Source organism: Danio rerio, chromosome 3, assembly GCF_052040795.2.
Source record: "Danio rerio strain M-AB ecotype USA chromosome 3, GRCz13ab, whole genome shotgun sequence".
NCBI lineage: Eukaryota > Metazoa > Chordata > Actinopteri > Cypriniformes > Danionidae > Danio > Danio rerio.
In genome coordinates this window covers 23469291-23491925 of record NC_141023.1, presented here as the reverse complement: position 1 = coordinate 23491925, position 22635 = coordinate 23469291, and the positions used below count along the sequence as shown (strand labels likewise).

At 34.9% G+C, this 22635-nt stretch overlaps 1 long non-coding RNA gene across 19 annotated transcripts in view; it reads left to right on the top strand.

Annotated features, from left to right (window-relative positions):
• The window catches only part of LOC147845619 (uncharacterized), a 388114-nt gene that overhangs the window by 925 nt on the left and 364554 nt on the right, over positions 1 to 22635 (top strand). For 7 of the 19 annotated variants that reach the window (XR_015480736.1, XR_015480737.1, XR_015480731.1 and 4 more), the window contains exon 2: positions 12892 to 12976. The exons of 9 other annotated variants lie outside the window; for them this stretch is intronic. This is a non-coding gene — a long non-coding RNA (uncharacterized LOC147845619). Of the gene's footprint in view, positions 1 to 3973; positions 4112 to 12891; positions 12977 to 22635 lie in introns of all 19 variants that reach the window. 3 more of the 19 variants (XR_015480734.1, XR_015480732.1, XR_015480724.1) reach the window with 1 other exon arrangement.

Sequence of the window (22635 nt, the reverse complement as noted above, 5' to 3'; positions counted from 1 at the left end):
GCTGCTGACCTGCTTTTATTTCTTTGTCCTGTAAATATAGTCGGGTATATTCTATATGTTTGTTTATTTTTTTGTGAATCTTGTCGGATTAAATGTCATTGATTGTAATCTAGTCGGGTTTGATGCTGGTGAAAATGAGTAATAAACTATAAGAAAATAATAATAATTGATAAAAACCTCCATTCATTGCATTATACAACTTCATTAATAGTTTGTTTTTCATTGTTAGAGGAATTAGATTTAGCTTTACTTAAAAAAACAAATGAGCTCAATTTTTTTAAGGTTTCATTTAGAAATGTACATCTTGAAAATGCAATTCATTAAAAAATACACATCTATAATTACAATAAGCATGTTTTACATTTCTGATTTAAATGTAATTTGGACATTAATTTCTTTATACTGTGAATCAAAAATGCTTGGCTGTTTGGGAATAAAAAAATATATCAATTAAAACATATTTTTAAACATGCCAACGTTTTTAAGTAATAAAATAGTACACTTTTAAGTTGTAAAGATCAATGCACACATTCATATTAAAAAATAAATCGTAATTTTTGTCTTGAAATAAAAGATATACTTTTATGAATATTACACCTTTAGTATTAAACATATTTAGGCAAAACGCCAATTTATGATTGATTGTCTTAATGTCTTGACTTTTAATAAAAAACAACAACACACATTTCGTTTTAAAAAAGGCATGCTTCACTGGGTTAAATGAAAAGCATTTATGATTAAAATATTTACTAAATTTTGTTGTAAAATGCTTTTTCTATGTGCAACGAAATAATTGGTCCACACTTAATATTGTCAAATTATTAAATCTGTTTGTCAGAATTTTCTTTCAAAATTCAAAAGTTCACTGATTACATTAAGTACTAACTAACTATACCTTTTTAAAATGTAAGACAAACCTATTTGTGAAAAGTACAAATTCAAACCTGAAATATAAATATTAAGTTGTAAAGTTGATTTGCAGAATTTCCTAATAAAATGTAGTTTTCAATAACTGATTTTTATGTAGAATATAATCATGTGCAAACTGATTATGCTTTTGCATTTTAAATATCTTTATTTAAAAAAGCAAACAATTTTTTAATATAATAAAAATAATAAATTCTAAATTAATGCACGTATATGTATATATATAATTTTTAAAAAAATAAATAAATGATTGTGCGTTCTCTTTGTGTAGTTTTCAGACACATAATTGCATCTGTATAGGAAACGCGCGTGTCATTATGTATGTGCACAGCAGAGGGCGCTGTAAGCGGGATTCCTCCATGACAGCTCCTATGAAGACAGCAGAAGTTTAATAGGCTCAACCTGCCGTTCCCAGACACTGTAACAGATACATGACCTGCGTGTGGAGCGTCCGAGATCAGTTCAGCACAGAGGGAAGCAGCGTTTTTCTGTTCCGCGAGCCTTTCATCTCAATTTAAACCATCCTCTTCACAATGTTCCACTCTCTGCTCTATTCCAGCTCGTCCTCTTGACAATATCTTCTTTTCTGGTGCTTTATTTGCGCCCCCTCACCTCTTTCCCGGTCCATCTCGCTCTTCCTCCCATAGTCCCGCTGTGAGGCGAGGTGTAATATATCCATGGCCCATGTGTGCTGAACTCTTTAACATTCTTTCATCTGCAGAAACTGTACTGCATGTACGCACATCAAACACTGCTGCTTTATCTGCCGCTTTCTACTGCTGTGATTCAGAGGTTAGAGGTCACTTTTGTGCTTCCTGGCCTCATCTTCAATCTCCAATACCTGCATCTTGTTCTTCAGCCACGATCGTAAATGTTGTTTGCTTATTTTGGGCACAGAGGCAGAATCGATTAGCTGGATTGATATGCTTTGTTGTTATTAGTCGGTTTGAGATTAGATCTTTCTGTTATTCTGCATGTATGTTTCTGTAAGAGGAACGTATAGACAAGAGATTTGTGTCAAATAGAAAATGCTAGTGCTGATTTGCTTTTACTTCTTTGTGGTGGTTTATTTTTTAGCATATTCTAGTCTAGTATAGTTATATATTTTTTCTTGTCAGATTACCAGTGATTGCAATCTAGTTGGGTTTGATGGTGGTGAAAATGAGTAATAGGATGAGTAATAAAAGTAACAATATCTAAAGATAATGATCCATTCACCAAATTATATAGCTTGATTATTTTGTAGTTTGTTTCTCTTTGCTAGTTGAAAAGGATTTTGCTTTGCATTTTTAATCTTAAGTTTACCACAATTTTGGAAGATTTTTTTTTTTTTAAATTATACATCTTGATTTCATGCTTTATTTCTTTTTCTTTTTGTTGTTGTTGTGATATTGGTTTTAGAATTTTTTTTGTATTTATTATTATTATTATTATTATTATTATTAATTTCGACTATTTAAATGGTAGTACTGAGAAAACAATGCAACATCTTGTTTTAAGAAATGATACAGCAGACTGCTTTGCACAATTTTATTATGAAGCACTTTTAAAAGACTTATAATTTGTAAAAAATAATGTTTATTGCTTGATATGATTTTTTATATTATGGTATATAAAGCAGCTAAGGAACCTACAGTTGGATGTAGCAGAATATAAAACTTGTGTGTCTGATAATAAACCAGTTTGATATCAAATTGTACAAAGTAAATTCATTTGTAAAATAAAATAAATAATCATCAGTTTGAAAATGGACACAATCAGGTGGTACATAGATGTAGAAATGGCTATTAAAGATTTCATTAAAACAAATAGAAAAGGCTATTTGGGACTTGTGTCAGAATAGTTTGATGGTAAAACATGTTTTAATAGAACATATATTTTTAAATGACATGACAGAACATTTTTTTTCAGGAAATATTTTGAGGGAAATCTTTAAAAAGGTGTGTTCTGCCAAAAAATTGAGGCTTTATCATTGATCAGATTGATACAATGACTTTTATAGCAGTATTATTGTTTGTAAATTTCTTTGTACAATGAATGATTAAGACACGATTATAATTGCAAATTATATATCGAATATTTACTTCAAGTGTTGCCATAAATACAGCCAATGCTGCTGATATGGCATTAAAGCGTAAATAAATTGTATTCTTTGGTAAATTGTATTATAACAATGATTGAAAATGTAGTGGCTCCGCAAATAAATGTTTAAAAAGTAAATGCTGTAAATTGCTTTTAGCGTTTATTCTAGAATAATTCAATTCAATTCAGTTAACCTTTATTTGTATTTTCAATGTAGATTGTGTCGAAGCAGCTTCACATAAGAGGTCATAGTAAATTGGAATGTATGGATATTCATACTTGCATGCCAAATTTACACAAATCAAGGTTTTTGGAGAATTTGTAATAAATAATTTTTATTGTTGTTGTTATTATTATTTTAACAGTATAAATAAAATATTTCATACTTTTTTTTCTTTTATGTAATTTAATTATCTAAAATGGGAAGAATTGAACACACACATATGGTTTTGCAATATAGGGGGATATAAAAAATACACATTATTTGCTAATATCTATTCTTTTGACAGGTTTTTGCTAAAAATACATTTAGATTGTTTTGTAAAATCTATCTTGAATTAAGCTTTTTTTTTTTTTTTGGCTTCCCGTTTTCTTTTGTCCGTTAGAGCAAATAGTTTTCCTTTGTTTTGGTGTGTGCAGGAAAGTGAAACACAAAAACACAACTGATGTATACTTTCATTAGCAGTGTTTGGGATGCGTTCACGGTCAGGTCAGCTGAAGCGTTGGCCGAAACACACGTCGAAGTCAGAGGTCAGTCAAAATGAGGGCACAGAGCGAGAAAGGAGGGAACGAGGATGATGAAATGGAGAAAGGAAGAGTTTAGATAGTGACCTCTGGCCTGACGTCTTCCTTTTCTCTTTCACTCTCTTATTCGCTCCCTATGTTTCTTTTCTCATTCTTCTTACTGGCTCTTTGTGTCCAGCGTTGATCTGACCACGGGCTGTGATCTCTGTGACCTTTCCAGGGGTCATCTGCCGGCCACGGCGGCAGAGAGGTCAGTCTGCGGCCCCGGTTCATCTCTCGGTCAACATCAGGTCACTTTTTGGTCAACATCAGTGGTGTGTTCAAGACCCCGAAGCCATGATGATGGGTCAGTTGGTCGGTGGGTTTCATCAAAGTCCAGGTCTTGTTTCAGAGTGTGAGATTATACTTGTTGTCTCATATTTCCTAACTAAGTTTTTGTCTGTGAGCTTATTTTTGTGGTTTTGTGTGTCTTGATGATTGCCGTTTTCCCATGTAAGGGAGAGTTGAAGGGCCTGATTTATCTGCTGCTTTTAAGGCAAGATGCTGCAGAGAAGAACACTTAGGGCACCTGTCAGTTTTTTGCGTTTTGTAGTGTTTTTATTTTAAATTGTCTAATGTGAAGAAAACACCCCAAATGCACTTAAGCATTTCTTATGTTGCTCTTCAACAAATCGCATCTGTAAATTTATATTTTTAATACATATTTTTTAAGGCTGTTTTTGTCCAGTATTGAACCATAAATCTCAATTTCAGCAGCTTTTATACAAAGCAAAATATCAATATTTCTGGGTTTTTTACTGAAGGATTTGCTCATTACATAAATTGTCTGATTAAGCACAACATTTTTTTCTACAAAAACTGTTTAAATGTTTTTTTCACCGTTTTTGAGAATTTTTAGGCGAAAAAGAGATTTTTAATATCGTCTGTAAAAACCTAAAATTAAACGACATATTTTAATGTAATGCATTTATTATGATAGAGGACATTTTTTTTCAGGAACTGTTTCTATCTTCTAGAGGAATTTTCGAGGGTTTATTATTGATAAAATTGAAACAACTTGTTTGACTTTTAGTGTTTTTGTTGTTTGTATGATTTTATCTTGTTACAAGAAACAATTATGAATTGTATATTATAAATTGAATATTTACTGCAAGTTTTGCCATGAACATAGTCAATTCTGCTATGCCATTAAAACACAAGACTTAATAATTTTAGGACTGACATCATTAAATATTTTTTTTGATTTGTGTGCCAGAAACATTTGCAAGTTATTTTCTAATTTAAAACTGAATTTTATTATTTTTAAATGTGTAACTACAAATCTTAGCAATTTTACCCATGGTGTCTTGCCTTAGAATATAACAATTATTTCTGTTGAAAATCTTCCAACTGGTCATTCAACAGCTAACCTAAAAGTAACCTCTAGTTAAGCGATCAACACTGAGGTCGTCTAACGGTCAATTACAGGGCATTTTCCCAAAGCAGCGGTCGAAAATCGGCAATGTTGCCTGGTTTCCACTATTCTAATACATATCTGCCCTCGCCATGACCTGAAACCTGGGGTCATTCGACAGTCATTGGAGTGGGTTAAAAAAAAAGCTCCAGATGATTCAGCATGGTTTCAAACACTGGGACTTTGGTCTGTCATCATAGGTCACTTTGTAGTCAACATCATGCGGCAAAACCCAACCATTTGGTTGTATTCATAAGGTGTAATGGCTTGACCCAAATGATTACTGTTGACCTGCATTTGATGCACAGAAGCTTTTGCGTGAATCTTTCACCTCCGTATTTGTGGCAAAAACGATAATATGATCCTTTTTATGTTCGTCTTAAACTAGAATGAAGCAGCGTATACTTAGAATGGCATTCTGCAAAGATCTGCATTTGATGACAAGTTTAATTGTAAAATAATTTGACTGATTTAGTATTAACCTGGGAATTCTAGTCACTGTTGACATTGTTGCTAGAGTCTCAATGCCGTTTGTCCTTCAGGTATCATGTCTCTTATTAAGGTTTTGTTTAGGGATTCATAAGAAATTGTTACCATTTTCTTTAGATGTGGTGATATCTAAAATTTATTTATTACAGTGTTACAGTATTTATCAGTAATGTGTTAAAAAAAAATCAAGTTCAAATATTGGATATTTAATTATTGGAAGGTACCTATTTTTATATTTGTAAGGCATTAGGATGTCAATTTGCAAATATTGACAACTTGTTAAACTAATTTCATACATGTGTAGGGATTCACAATGCATTTGGATTTAGAGTGATATTAGAACAAAAATATGAGATATTTTACTTTAAAATAGCCAATGATTTTTATTTAAATGACTTTAAAATGATAGCACTTTAAACAATAAAATGACATTGGACAACAGTAGTTTTTATAAATGTTTATATTATATTTAGTAATTTATATATGAAATATTATCAGTAAAAACAAAAGTTTTAGACAAAAGAGCAAAAAGAAAAATTATATTACTGGCCAAAATTATGGATATAACTAAATAATAATAAAAATCTAGACAGTGTTTAGGTTTTAATAAATTGATACCATTTTGGATATCTAAAATGTTGCCAGCACAATTTTGCAGTATTTATAAATATTAAATAAGCGCTGGCTGAAATACATGATGTTCTTATGCATTTGATTCTTATGCATTTGATAAGAATGATCTGCAGTAGTATGTATGGGGCTAATATGTTAAGTTTTTAATGTACGTGGTTGTCTTGATGAATGTTGGCAGTATGTGATTGTTGTTTGGTTATATGTATGTTACCAGTGTTAAAGAAGAATTTTCTTTCTGTGCCAAGCAGAACAGACAATAAAGTTTAAACTAAACTTTAAGTGTTTTGCATGCAAGCTATTCCAAGTTGTGGATTTGACCTTTTGTATGTTTCTTTTGAATTCATTTGTTTATTTTTGTCTATTTTGACCACTTTTAAAAAGGTGATCTGATTTGAGTATTAGTATGACATTTTTTTTACACTTCGACTCTTGACTGCATAGTTCAGAATTTTCACACACTTCAATTAATATTCATGTGACCCTAAATTCACCCGGAACGCAGTGCAGGTCGTCTGGCGGTCAGTGGCATAGGGGTCCTTCTTTCCCTTAAAAGCACTACTATGTCCCTTAAAAAAAACATACAATCGCCGATCATTTAGTCTGATCATTCAAATTAGAAGGCTACTTGTATTTGGCCTGCGTCTGACCTGCATGTAAGCGAGGTCACTCGACGGTCAGATTCAGGGGTCATCTGACGGTCGAAGTCCTTGTGTCCCTTCTGAGCCGCCGTAGGGTTTTGGCTGCAACCTTGAGATCTGATTGGCTTGGCTTCAGGGGCCCAAGGGCTCATCTATCCTGCCTCTAATCATTACAGATGGAGGACAGTGGCGTAAACAGGCATCATTAGGCCACAGTCGCTCGCGTCCACTTTAAAATGCCGTTACGACTTCACTCAAGCATCTGTAACTCGCTCCCCTGGGGAGTCATGTCGAAGGATGAAGTACTTGTGAGGTGCTCTTCTATCAGTTAAGTGTGCAGGGTTGACAAGACTCGGCTAATTTTGTCATCCACACCACAGTGATGGTCGAGGCTGCTGATGTGAACGATGAGCTGCTATTGATGCAGGATTTAGCAGAAAAAAATCAGACACTATCATCTGTGTGCTGTGCTTGTTTATCATTGCAAAATTTGTCAAGAATTTTGGGATTGTATGTGAATAGTAGTAGTCATTTTAATAATAATATTAATAATAGTAATTTGATATATACAGCAATGCATAATTAAAATGCCACTTGATAATTCTCAGGGTCTCTGGATTTACCAGATTTATTAGATATGGGTTTGATTGAAAAATTTGTTCCAAAATGTCCAAATATCAAATAAAAATGTTGTTTACAGCAGAAGCGCTGGAGATCTAGAGTCCAAGTAGGATCTCAAGGAGTATTTAATAATGACAGACAAGTGTATGATCAGATTTTTTCATGTGTTTTATGTTTATGTTGGCCTCATATAATGAATTATTTAAAAAAATATATTTTTTTACCTTTTGATGCTTTATAAAAGGTGCTTTATAGTCACGTAATAATAAAAACAATTATTTAATACTTATTTTCTCTATAGAAAAAGTACTAATAAATGCAGAGTCGATTCTTTTACACAGATACAGAAGGACCGCTTGTAATCTAATCTATAACAAGAATTGATCCAAAAATAAAATTTGTCAACATATTCATAATCCTTGTTCAAATCCAATCTGGGTATTTATTTTATACTGTGTGGAAGTAATTTGTTGCAGGGGCAGCACGGTGGTGCAGTGGGTAACGCAATCGCCTCACAGCAAGAAGGTCGCTAGTTTGAGCCATGGCTGGGTCGGTAGGCATTTCTGTGTGGAGTTTGCATGTTCTCCTTGTGTTCTCATGGGTTTCCTTCGGGTTCTCCTGTTTCCTCCACAAGTCCAAAAAACATGTGGTACGGGTGAATTAGGTAAGCTAAAATGTCTGTAGTGTATGTGTATGAATGAGTGTGTATGGATGTTTCCCAGTGACGGGTTGCAGCTGGAAGGGCAGCCGCTTTGTGAAACACATGCTGGATAAGTTGGTGGTTCATTCTGCTGTGGCGACCCCAGATTAATAAAGGGACTAGGCCGAAAAGAAAATGAATGAATGAATGATTGAATGAATTGTTGCATGCTTTAAACATTCTTCATTATATTTCCTTTTTTGTTCATTATATTTCCCTTTGTGTTCGTTATATTTCCTTTTGTGATTCAACCTAGTTTGAATCAAGTCGATGGTGAGGTAATCATGACAATTTTGGATGCATTATTCCTTTCATTTCTTTAAATTACTGAACTGCGTTTGTACAGACCAGGATTAAGCACTAAAAGTTTGACTTACAGCTGAATCTAGATTTTCTGCATACAGTACATGGTCTTCAAGCATTGCTTTGGAATGTTTGTAAAGATTTTAAGTTTATATTGGAATGCTAGCAAATGTCTGTAAAGCAACTCAAAGCAAAAAAAAAAAAAGTTTTGCTGGAAATTCAAGATGGATAAAAAAAAAAATGTCAACATTGTGCATAATGTGCTGCTCATGTGTAAATGAACAGTGTGCTACATTTCACTCCAAGCCAACATATAGAAATATTAAACAGCAGCATTTGCAATTTGAAAAAAAGATATTGCGATTATTAGTTGCTGCAGACAGTTTTCCTCCGTTAAAAGACCGAACAAGCAGTGAAGCGATCTCTTGCTGTATCGATTGTGACGCATCCGTACGCATTGGGACGCAGCAGGAGAGGTCAGAATCTGTGAGCTCTGCAGCAAGGTGCTTCTACTGATGATGAGGTTTCATAGCGTGTGTTTTCAGGAGGAGGAACGAAGCGGGTTCAACGGCAGGGCAATGGCAGACCCCCCGTTCTCAATCACACTCAGTCCCTGAGGGCATGCATGAGGCTGTGCGGCACGCTGGCACTTGCAGAAGTATGATTTTACAAAAAAAAAAAAAAAAGAGCACAGTTCTTATATATAAGGCAGGGAATATATAATTGGCGTTCTTCCCCCGTCGCAGTATACTCTTTGCATTTCACCCATTAATGAGCATGTTGGTGAGGTAAACATCTGACATCATAGGCACACCATGTGGCATCGGTGTAGAGATATTTTTAACCAGCAGGCTGCCGACTTTTCCTAAAAGCCCTATTCTTCATACCTCTCTTTTTTTTGCCTCTCTCTCTCTCTCTCTCTCTCTCTCTCTCTCTCTCTCTCTCTCTCTCTCTCTCTCTCTCTCTCTTTCCACCTGCTCTTCACCCCATCAGCGGCGGGGTCGTTGCGAGGTCGGGAGGAAAAATGAAGCGCCGTGTAATGCCCTTCCGTGCCTACTGATGGAATGCTCTTTCTTGTTCCTTCTCTAATGTTTTCCTTTAATTCCTCTCTTTCATGCTTGTTTCCCGCCCCATCTTATCTCATCTCTGCATGCACCTGTGCATCTATCTTCCACCATGCCTTTTATTTTTAAACAGCGGCCTAGAGGTGTTTTAAGGGAAAGTCTGAGCTGCAGTACTGATTCGGAATGAATCATGATGCATCAAACATCATATCGGGCGTTAAACGGGTTCATTCTTAGCCGTTTACCACCATGGTTTATGGTCCAATGTAGGGCTGCACAAATAAAGATTCTGCAGTTTCTGCATGCAGTTTCTGCATCTACATGCATCGTGCACATCCACAATAGTCACATTGCAAGATGTTCAGTGTTGAGTCAGGAGGATTCTAGTTAGCACCAGAGTTGTGGAGTAATTGTAAAGTTACACCATAATATAGTAAACAATTACCATTTGCACATGTTTTTAGGTCTATACTGTGACTGTGTAACCATTTTAAAAGAGTTTAAATCATTTGGGCACCAGAAATTACATTTTACCTTCAACAAAGACCCACTGCAATGTTTATTTTTAAAATAATTTCTTAATTTATTTTTAAATTTGATATATTAATGTTTTACTGAATCCTGTTAAACTCCCTGGAAACTCATAATGCACCCCTCTACAAAATCATCCCAATCAATCTAAAATTATGAATTATAGTGCTATTCAAGATATTAGGTAAAACCATATTCATAATGCTAGATATATTGTAGAAAACCAATTATTGCAGTCAGTTTCTTTCCAATATTGTGCAGCCCTAGTTGTTTATTTAGTTTAAACATATTTATCAGTTATTAACTATGCAGATTTGTGCAAGTGCAATAATCCCAGGCTCATTTTTCACATAAACATGTCCTTGCTGGGTTTTTGTTCTTATGTGGGCCAAACAGTAAGATGAATGGCTCATACCGGGCAGCTCTGTGATCTCTGGTGGGATCAACCCTCAGGATCTTTCTTGTAAGTCTGACGGTGCACAGGTTAAATATTTTCATCCGGCAAGCCCACTGAACCTCATACTCCTTCTATTCATTAACCGGGACTCTGTGATCTGGCTTTTATTCAGCCCTGAGTCGAGGGCTGTGCCGTGACTTCAAACATGGAGAGTCGAAAAGCAAAAGGAAGTTGTCCTGAGGCTTTAATGCCCCGTCCATAATTTCTGGGCCACTGGGCTGAGGATATTTTCAGATGGTGTACATGTTCTGATTGGTGCAGCCTTCCAATGCTAATTCATTCTGATTCGCGCTTTGCATTTATTTCAACGTGAGCACTGAGTTAAAAAACAATCTAATTAAGTAGCTTCGCGGAATCGAATTACAAATTAAATCCATCTAGTAAAAACCCAGATTCGGCCAGCTTTAAAATCACAGTGCTTCATTTTAACAGCTCGGTGACTGTGAAAGCTCTGGAGGATTTTGGCCCCCAGTGATTGTTAATCAGGAATGAAGGTTAATAGCAGAGTTTGGACTCTAGATGTCAGCAGCGTCTGGTGCACTATTGATGAAATGAGCACTGCTTTCTATAAGCTTTGAATTTAAATTTTTTCCTGTGCACAAAAATCAAATGTGACCGTGAACTGGAAAAGAGCTTCAAGTAGAGATTTGCTAATTCTATACGCAAAGCTGTGTAATTGGTTCAAACTTTATATGCAGAACTAGGTGATGTGGAAATAGTTGTGATTTTTCTTTTTCTTTTTGTCATACTGACCCAAACAGAGATATTTAAATTTCTGGTTTGAACTTGATACTTTCAAAAGCTTAAATTATATTTGACATGTCTTAAATGTCACTTGTCGTTATTGTATTAAAACATAAATATGAAGCAGTTAAACAAGCATAGTGTTGTTGTAATGTTCAGAAATAAGAATACATTTAAAGTCTGTATGTGATGCTTGTACCCATTAAGCTAAATAATTTTTTTTATTTATTTATACTTTTATATATGTATTTTTTGTGTCATAGGTTTATGTCATAATCTTATTTTGATATTTAATTCCTCTTGACGACTTGAAACCAACAATTAATCTGTATATAAACGAAACATGCCAAAGGGTATGGGAAAAGCAAAAATAGTAAATTACACCAAATTAACCTGAAAATAAAGACACTTGACAAATTATAATTTTGAGACCAGGCAAGAACAAACTGTCTATACTAGATGTCAAATTGGAAATTCTAGGTTGACTCCTTTGTATATAAACTGAATAACGAAGCACCACCTGAATGTAATTACTGCAAGCTTCTCTGGCCATGAAACATATTTTGTTGGAATGTGGAAGTTTGAATACCATTAGACAACATTTTTGAAAGGAGAGTACTTTGATGGACATTTTTAAAAAGGTACCACCAGGAAAACCTTAAGTTATTAATCAAAAATTGAACTGAAAAGTCAAATTTATCTTTGAATATATATTTGTTTGCTAATTTTATTTCTTTGTTTCTATTTATTTATCTGTCTAAGTAACTTTTTTAGTGTAATACATATTTGTTTTTATCATGTAATATTTTTTAAATGATTTTTATTTTGCCATGAAATAGCCATAAGTTGCTGATGTGATGATAAATAAATAAATTTATTATGATAAGTTGCTGTGCTTAAAGTTCTGTAATCTGGTTGTAACAAAGTCATTTACTGAGACTATGCCTGATTTCTTTTTTCCTTTTTGGTTTTGTTTTCGAGTGAAAGTCTTCAATATTTCAAATAACACTTTATAGAGTAAAAAGAGTGGATCATATAAATTTTAAACTAATTCTTGTCCTAAATAATGTTCTAACAAATTACATGAATCATTACAGATAAAGACATTTGTTGGTATATCAACTATTACTACACACAGTGAAATTTTCATGGGTATTTTCTATATCAGAAAAATCTCATTTTTACTGTGCAGAAAAGATCACATTTCTAGCTTGATTACACTTATTTTTTTATGTTTTAGGTGGTTTAACTCGACTAAATACAATTGTTTGAGTCCATCCTTTGATTTTCTTGCTGTTGTTTTCTGTTGTCTCTATACAAGGCCAAAAGTAAAAAAAAATATATATATGAATTTGAATGGATAAAGCAAACATTAAGTTAGAAATAATTAATTAACTGATTTAGAGATTGAGAAAAATACTACTTAATTTGATGTCTCTGTTATTTAATTGTAAACATCATATCTAGTACTAGAACTAATAGAATGTTCTACCTTTTACCTCCAGCTATTTTCATCTCCTTCATTCTATGAGGGATTGGATGCTGGCTTTGGGTTTGGGTTACCAGGGCAACTGCTGGCATAGTGAGCGGGTAAGATTGTGGCTTGCATACAGTGACTAGATTGGGCAGGACAGCTGGGTGCCATACAGACCCCCTCAGATGTGCATTTAATTTGGCGGAGGGATCATAACAGCAGAATGCAGCATTCAGCCAGAAGCATGTGTTCCATGAGACGGGACATTAGTCTGATTTCAACATAAATGGATAAGTTCATCACTTGTTCTTGTGTGTTTTTTTTTTATCTGTTTATTTATTTTTAATAATTAATTTTCCGTAGGTTTAATATGATTTGATATTCTACAAATGTATAAAACTGGTTTGGTTTTCAAACATCAAAACAATAAATGAACACAAACAGCCTTAATAGTTTTTCTAACATTACAACAAGTCCTGATTACTTTAACCTAAATAAAGTCATAATATCATAGGTGTTTGCTGTCATTTACAGAGGACGCCTACTAAATTGTCTTCGACTGAACAATAGTTAATTCACAAAACATCTTGTTAGGCATAGGGCTTCTCGGTATTGGAAAAATGTCATTATTTAGTTTTTCTGCGATAAATGTTGCAATATATTTGCTACAAAACATGAAAACAACTATTTGGAAATAATCTATTAAAATTGATTGGGGTAATACTGTAGGGAAGTTAATTATGGTTAAATTGTAATAAACAAATTACAAGCATAGATATACAAAAGAGCAAAGATAAAAGTGTGATAAATAGTGTAATATTGCATACCCTGCGATATTACTATGGATGTGTACCTGATATCGATGCTGAAACAATATATTGTTAATATATTGTTACATTATTAATTTTTTCCAAGAATGTTAAGCCATCTGCTGAACTAATCACAATATATATCGCAAAATAAAAAAAAAATCGCAATGTTAGATTTTTCCAATATTTTGCAGCCCTAATCTCTATATATGTCTGTGTGTGTGTCTGTGTGTCTCTCTGTGTGTGTGTGTGTGTGTGGGCCAGAATCAATGTTTGGTCTTGACAAAAACACTGATTAACAATGTCATCTATATTTGATTTATTACTTTCAAAGGCCTTGAAATTAACCTTTTTTTTTTGGTAGCACTGGTGCTCCTAACTTCCAAAATTTTGTCACACCCACCAAAAATGATGAGCACCGTTATTACACATTTTATATTAACAGATTCTATTTATATATTAACACTAATCACAACTAACTAATAAATTAACAAAAATCTGCATGCGCTCACCGGCCCTGCACGCACTGCTTGACGTGAATGAGATGAACTGAATTAAAAATAATAACTGCTGTTCTCACAGGTAGTGTCTGATATTGCACAGATGATATTGACATATAACTTATTATTTGCATGCGTCATCTTAATAGCAATAACGATCTTTTCATGAGCTGCAATATTAGTTTAATCTCCGTAACGTCGCACGATTGACAGCATCGTAATGATTAAATAAAGGATTAAATGACATTAGGACATCTCGTGCTTAATGTGTAGATTCAGTGGCAAACATTGTTACCAGAAAACTCCGTCCCACCGGCTTTACAGTGAATGCATTAGTCATTTTCATTGCGAACTTTAAACACACAGTCTTTTATCCACTCTTCGAAAAGTGTAAATACTAGGCTGACATTCATTACATGATCACTAATCAGATGTGTCATTATTTGTAACTTTAGGTGGTCTCTAAAACTTTATCTGTCAGTGTTGTTTTCTTTCTCTCTTAAAGCTCTTTACGTTTTCGCTGCTGTAGCGCCCTTTCATCAGAACTGAGTGATTGACGGCTGATATTAACCAATCCATTCAGTGTGCCAATAAGAAGAGTTTAAAGGCGGGGCAACCATTGCGAGCTTTGTTTACTGCAGCAAGTTGACATGTCAACTGTTTTAAACCATTCCTGAGCACTGCGTCTGGTGTTCTAGGTGCAAAGATGCTTAATGCGGGAATGTCTCCTAATTCCATGCATGTGGTGAACACTTTGCTGTGAAAATAACAATTTTATGCACTCGCACAAATGCTCCCAAATATATTTTGAGGTCGCATAGATAAAATTTCGGGCGCATATGCGGCCAAAACAATTGCTATTTCGAGCCCTGCTCTCAGCATTTTTTTTGGAACATTTAAAGCAGAAGCTTGAATTTAAAAGATATAAATAAATAAAGGAATACTAAAATGGGTCATGGAGTTTTTTATTAATTTGATTATTTATTTGCATTTGTGTATCTTATGTTTTTTTTTCAGTCTCCCGTATGAAAGAAAGGAGTTAAATTATCTCTAGTTGTGCTGCCTCAACAGCCGTAGTGTCATCTTAAATTCAATACCATCTAACCCACACCACCAAAATAATGGATGCTACTGTTGTAATAGTGTTATTGAGCAGTGGCTGCTGCTGGCTATTTCAATAAAGTGGGTTTGGTGTCTTGGACTGACGCTGGTAGTGACGATTTTCTGAGACCAATTGTTGATCAGCAGTGTATACAATTAGTTCTGTAGTATGACCACTATTGTTGTTTATGAATTAGGCTTGTAATTTTACTGACCTTTGACCCTGACCTTTGACACCAGTAATCTGTTGCATAAACCGATCAGCACACAGACTTTTGCTCAAAATCATTGAATAGTATCCATCCAAGGCCATTTTGCGAGTATATTTGCGATCAAGTGCATTGAAATGAGCGTCTGAAAAACGTCCTCATCTCCTCCGCCCTTTGCTTTCCGCCTGCAAGAACACAGCAAGTTCTTCATTAGGAGAGGAAATCATTCCCCCATCTCTCACACACTCCCAATCTGCAAATGTCACCAGGGTGTGGGCATGTGTGTGTGTGTTAAGATGCCAGATGGATGGTGGCACGAGACACTATTTCATGTTTGACTGTGCCTTGTGTCGCAGGGAGGTGTGTGTGTGTGTGTGTGTGTGTGTGTATGTGTGTGTGTGTGTGTGTGTGTGTGTGTGTGCGCGTGCTGTAGGAACGGCTGTGCACAGCGAGAGATTAATTCTGCTAAATTAATTGGGCTGAGATTGAAAATGAGAGAGCAAGCAGGTTGCAGATGAGCACACACACAAGCCTCCTGCCTGTGAACCACACACTCTTATTTGCCATACTCCCCTGTTTGTTTGCAGTGTGTTTGTGTGGTTGCATTTTGGAGTGTGTGTGTGTGTGTGTGTGTGTGTGTGTGTGTGTGTGTGTGCGCGCGCCTACATGCACAGTGGGGAAGAATGTACACACACAAGCTGCAAGGCTGAGATATGCTGTCAAACACACCCACACACACCCTGGTGTGTGTGGGGACTCAGAGTGGTGATTTTGAGACGAAAGGCCCCCATAAATCTCCTTCCATACAGGAGCTGAGTCTGCACAGGGACGAGAAAGAGAACATTACCATCTGGAGAGAGAGAGAGAGAGAAGGTATAGTTTATATCAACCGTCAGTAAAGTCTCACAGGCCACGTTCATACTCTCTTCTGAGAGTGGAAGCCTGTTCTGTTCACAACACACAGGAAACGTGGAATCATTTGGGTTCAGATGGCTTGACAGCAGTTGTGACATGATGTTCATTACCAAAAAAAATCTTATGAAAACTTCCTTTTATTAATGGGGGATTATAATGCGTTTTATAATTTTACTACTATTAATTAAAAATAGTATTTCTTTGGAGTAAAACAAAATACTATATAAATTATACTATAAAAATATATCAAAACAAGACTCTTTCTGAGCTCCCTCCAATGCTTTGATTGTATTCTGAAGTTTGCTTCTGGGGGTGTACCAATCAAAAACTTAAACTTGGATAAACTTATTACTGCAAAAAATGTAATGCTCAAAGTGAACTGCCAGCCTGATCTCACAAGGAAACATAACTATATCGTGTTTTGTCAGTTTAGTGGCTATTTCGTTTGAAGTTGCATGAGTTTAGTTCTGCGAAATTATACGATTTTAAAAAGGAGGCGTGGCACCCAACACCACCCCTAAACCCAACCGTCATTGCGGCATTAGGAAATTGTAATAAATTGTAGAAATGAGATTGTATGAATTCATACGAATTTGCAACTAAACCAAAAAGTTATGAATTGCTGTGAGATCATGTTGAATATGCTTTGGGCTTTTAACACCACTTTGAGGTCTATGAACATCAGGAGTTTTAAACTGAAAATGCTTTGGATTATCTATAAGGGTTTACTTGTTGCTGGAGTGAACGTCAAAAACACAAAGTCTTTTGAAAATCTTGATATTCGATATATTACTTATAAGGGGCTGATCACACCGAACGCGCTTTTTGCGTTGAGAGGTTACTTTTTAGAATTAAAAAAAAAAGTAAACTCTGAGCGGAAGAAGCGTGTAACACCAATTGCGTCTTTTCATTTACCAATCAAATGAAGGCAGAGGCGGGATTTCCGTTAAGGTGACAACAGTGTTTGTGTTGTCAAGTAGACTGCAGAGAGTTTTAGAGATGGAAGAGAGACTAGTGGTCGCTGTTTTGAGTTTTCCTGTGCTGCTGTATAACTCACAAATGTTAAGATTTGTACATTGTTTACGTTTATATATATACATTATATATACTTCTGTGTATATGTGTATGACTTCACTGTGGTGGCAAAGAACGTCATTGTACAGAGAAAATTGTTTCCTTACTGTGCAGATGGCAATAAACAAATTAAATATAATTTAAATCTTGAATTTCACAATCTTATTAAATACTAAAATTATACCAATATCAACAGCCACACTCGTGCACAATACCCAGCTGATTCAGTCGCTGGCTATTGACTTAGAAGGCGAACTGCAACAACAAAACAACAAAAAAGGCAGTGTGGTACACCTCACCTTTTTAGAATGGAAAAGCTCATTCGGTTTGATCGGCTTCTAAGATTGCTATAAATGGAACACCACACTAGTGAGCAAAAACACTGTTCACCTGTCTAATAAATTGTTGGTCCTCCATCCGCTGCCGAAAAAGCCTTGGAATCTGCATTATACCTAAAGTTGCCCTGTGAAATCTGGCACCACATTAGCAGCAGATCCCTTAACAACTTTCAAGATAAAACGGCTGAGAGTCAAAGTTGTTGGTTGTAGACATCAACCAAATGCTCAGTTGGATTGATACTTGGAGAATTGTTTCCAATCATTCCCAATTCTTGGTGCTTTAACCAAAATGTGGGTAAATTGTATGAACGATCTCAACCACTGGGTTATATATATATATTCTTTTATATATATATATATATATATATATATATATATATATATATATATATATATATATATATATATATATATATATATATTCTTTTATATATATATATATATATTCTTTTATATATATATATATATTCTTTTATATATATATATATATATATATATATATATATATATATATATATATATATATATATATATATATATATATATTCTTATGTAAGATTAACTTAAAATTCGAGTTTGTGATTAGAAAGACTTTAGAAATTGAGTTTGAAACTTCTTTTGAGTCCAGTAGTTTGAAATATACAGATGTCAACAGGTTTATGTGAGGATTAGGCTTGGGGGTGGTGTAAATTCTACATTGTACTGGAGTAAACTTTATTATTTTAGCATGAAACCACTACATTTGTGTGGAACCCTTTACTCAAATTGCATCAAATGTTTGTGTGGCAGAGAATAGGTGGAGTGTAATAAAGTAAGGAAAGGAAAGCAGAAAGTGGGTACAAGAGAAAGGCTGAGGTGGTTTATTCAGCCCAACTCTACAAATCTTTACAGAATTCAGCTTCGCCTGATTGAGCAACTCAATTATCCTGTTAATACAGTTTCAGCCTCAAACACCGTTCCCATTACTGCAGAACACACCGCCTGCGGCCACACAAACACACACTTTCACACACACCAACAGCTGCAGTACAACAACACCAGCACAAACACATGGTTCTGAAATAAGAGAGGAGAAAATTATGCCTCTGAACTCCATGTGTTCTTCAAAATGAATCTCAAAAGGTAACATAAAGGTCTGCTGCTCTTTTTAGGTGACTGTGGGAACATAAAGTTTCTGGTGCGTTAAAGCTTAGCATCTATATGAGTCTCTGATACCTTTTGAATGATACCGCTCTCTCACTTTCCTTTCGAAGCTTTAGTGTGGAACTCTGGCCCAGTGAAAACAAATCAAATGTAAAGTGTGTCAGAAGAGACAGATTGATGTGTCTCTCATCTCCAGCCTGACTGAACATAGCTCATCATTACTGTCAACAGAGAGAGAGAGAGAGCGGAAAGGATTGAGAGAACAAATGAGTGCAGACAGATTGAAAGACACTGGAAAGACGAGACCGATATAGACTCAAATGTGCAAATGTGGAAGGATGTATGAAGAATGTGATGATATAGGCGTTAGAGGTGGTGACCAGAAAGATGCAATGTAATGGGGATTCGACAAAATATACTTCAAATTCAGGATAGAGTCTGCCTAGTTAGCATTAGCACAAATTAAATAAATATAGAGGTGCTGCTGTGAATTTACACTTTCGGTTCCTTTTTCCCCGAAGTTAATGTTTTTGAATGGGTATTTTGCTAATCGTCTGGTAAACACAAGTTTAAGAGATTTTGACATTTTATTTTATTTTAATATAATTCTGATACAGTTAGCTAAAATGTAACTAAAAAGGTTTTGAAGTACATTCAATATCACACCAAATAATACACTTACGCGCTAGTAGTGTTGTACAATATATAATTTCAGCATTGATATCACAATGTATGTGTCTGCAATAGTCGCATCACAAAATTTGCAATATCTTAGTCTGAATTATAGTTGGCAAGGAACTAGAGAATGTGATTTGTAGCATCACTGTTTAACCATAATAGAGTGAAGGTTTATCCTTTGCACGTGCTGTTAAGGCCTGTGACTGAGCATTCAAAGAGAGTTTAAAACATTAGGAACAAAAAATTATGATGTTTGAAGGTGTGACAAATTATTTGTATTTAATCATTTAGACAGAAATTGTTCAAATAAAATCTCTTAGATTTTTTTTGTCTTTTATTCTAGTTCGAATATCTTCATTTTACTTGCCTATTGGCTAATTTTTTCTGTTTTTTTTAAAGATAATACTTTTAAATTTTTCATCTCAAAAGGTAAAAAAACTGCAGTATTTTTATCTAAAAAATCTATAGTTGGACTTGAAACAGGACAATGCAAAGAAAGAAAAGCATTTCTTGCATTTTTACTGTACCTGAATAATGTTAAACTCCCCGGAAAACTCAAATAGAGCTAATCATCTTGTGAAACTGTATTGCAATATTTATCTCAGAAAAAAAAAAAATTGGATTAGTTTTTCCAGTATCCTGCAGCCCTACTCACTAGTCTGTGTTCACAGCATTCCATGCTTATAATCTCTTGTAAACTATTCTAACTCAAGTTTTCCAACTACTAAATCGTGGTCTGGAGCCTTATGTTGGTGGCGTTTGTGATCTTTATAAAATGGGACTAAGCTGAATATCCCTTATCCCATAGATATTTAATAAGTTATTGTTGGTCACGTATAGCTTACTCAAAAGCAATGAGAAAACAATCCTTTTGACTTTTTGTGAAGGGTAAGGCTAATCATTCTTGAAGCATTAATTAATTAATTCATTCATTCATTCAATCATACTCCTTTGGGTTAATCCGTTTATTCATCAGGGGCACCACAGTGAAATGAACCGCTAACTTATCCGGAAAATGATTTACACAGGTGATACACTTCCAGCTGCAACCCAGTACTAGAAAACACCCATATTCACCCATCCTCACGTTCACACACATACACTACGACCAATTTAGTTTATTCAATTCACCTGTACCTCATGTCTTTAAACTGTGGGGAAAACCGGAGCACCCCATGCAAACTCGCGCAAACACAGGGAGAACATGCAAACTCCAGCGACCTTCTTGCTGTGAGGTGACAGTGCTAACCACTGAGCCACCATGCCAGCATTAATCATTGAAAATAAACATTGTGCTACATATGCAGGTTGTCTGTTAAATTCATAATTGAAGATAAAGTTGTACATGTGAGAATCATAAACATTTATTGCTCACATCGCTTATTTTCCACAATAACCCTGAAAGAAATGAATCCTATTGGCTTGCTGTGAAGGATCCAGGCTAATCCTAACTACGTATTTTACTTTGTGTTCCTGCTCTCTTTCTACTCTCTCCGTTTCTTAAAATGAATGCCGAATGGTTTCATATAATGCTAATGCAATGAAATTCATGAATTTGTAAGTGCGGTTTAAGACTTCAAATATATTTTGTGGCCACTGTGTGTTACTTCAGATGAAGTGGATGTTTCTGCTTCATCACACAAAATAAATCAATCCTCTTTCAGTCGATTATCATATTAGTAGTCAGCAGTTGTTGACCTCTCAGCTCTTGCGGCACCATGGGGGGGAAAAAAAACTTCATTTCTCTTAACATCAGCACTTATTCTCTCTCACTCCTTTTGTGCGTTTCTGGCAGCCATTTGTGTAGACCATCCTGTCTGTGTATCCATTTGTGACAGACTCATGCGGGCCAGACAGTGGAAAGAGAAAGCAAGGGGGATGGAATGAAAGACAGACAGTCAGGCCGACAGAGAGCCAGTCTTTCCTGTGAGAGCATCCAAACACCCAGCGCCAAAGCTAATGAGTGGTAAACAGTAGTAAACAGGAAACTATGGAGAGAGTGTCTTAAATCTACTTCTGGTGGGGTGTATTAAATGAGTGTGCATGTGCGTGTGGTTGGGTTTGAGTGCATATGTTTGTTTATTATTGAATAAGGAGAACGAGGACTCTGGGCAGTAGGGAGCCTCTCCTAAGTGTACTTGGAGCCAGTCAAAGGTAATTAAGACTCAAATTAGGGCTGTTTGCTGAAGAGCTTTACATATTGCACGTGTTGTTTCATGGTGCATGCGGCACTACTTTGTTACAGCCAGTAAGGTGACTGCAGTGTTAATGTCACTTTTATTTGTGTTAGTTACAGTTTTTGCCATTGGACAATTTATTTACACAGTGTTTTGGGTATTTCTTTGGAATACCTAATTCTGGTTGGTTAATTGGCAAGAGGCTTTCTAATACTGACCACATCTTTCATTGTTCATCTTTAATACATGTCTTTTGTATCTTAATGGAAGCTTGCTTGCACTCTAACAAATGCAGCTATTTTCTAGTTTAAAGGACTCTAGAGGGTTGTTCATAATAATGTATTGTTCAAATGACTTTTTGTACATTTTATATATATATATATATATATATATATATATATATATATATATATATATATATATATATATATATATATATATATATATATAATTTATTTATTTTTTTCTAAAAAAAAATTTCTTTTTTTTCCTTTTTTCTAAACTTTATAGGGTTTGGACAGAACTGTGTGTAGGTATGCTGTGTCCACTTGGGGTGTGCGATTAATCGAAATTGAATCATAATCGCGATTTGAAACATTGTGATTAGCTAAACGCAGGAGGCTGCAATATGAATTATGTTTTATTTAATCACACCCGCCCAGAGCAAACGCGACTCCCCTCTGTATGTGATAGTCTTACTAACCAATTGAGTTGGCACACTTTTGTTCTGCCCAATCAGAATTGTGCAACTGAACTATGCGGAACGCCCACAATAAAAAGTAAAAAAACAATCAAACAGGAAAGCGCGGATAAGTGGAATGATGTCTGCCG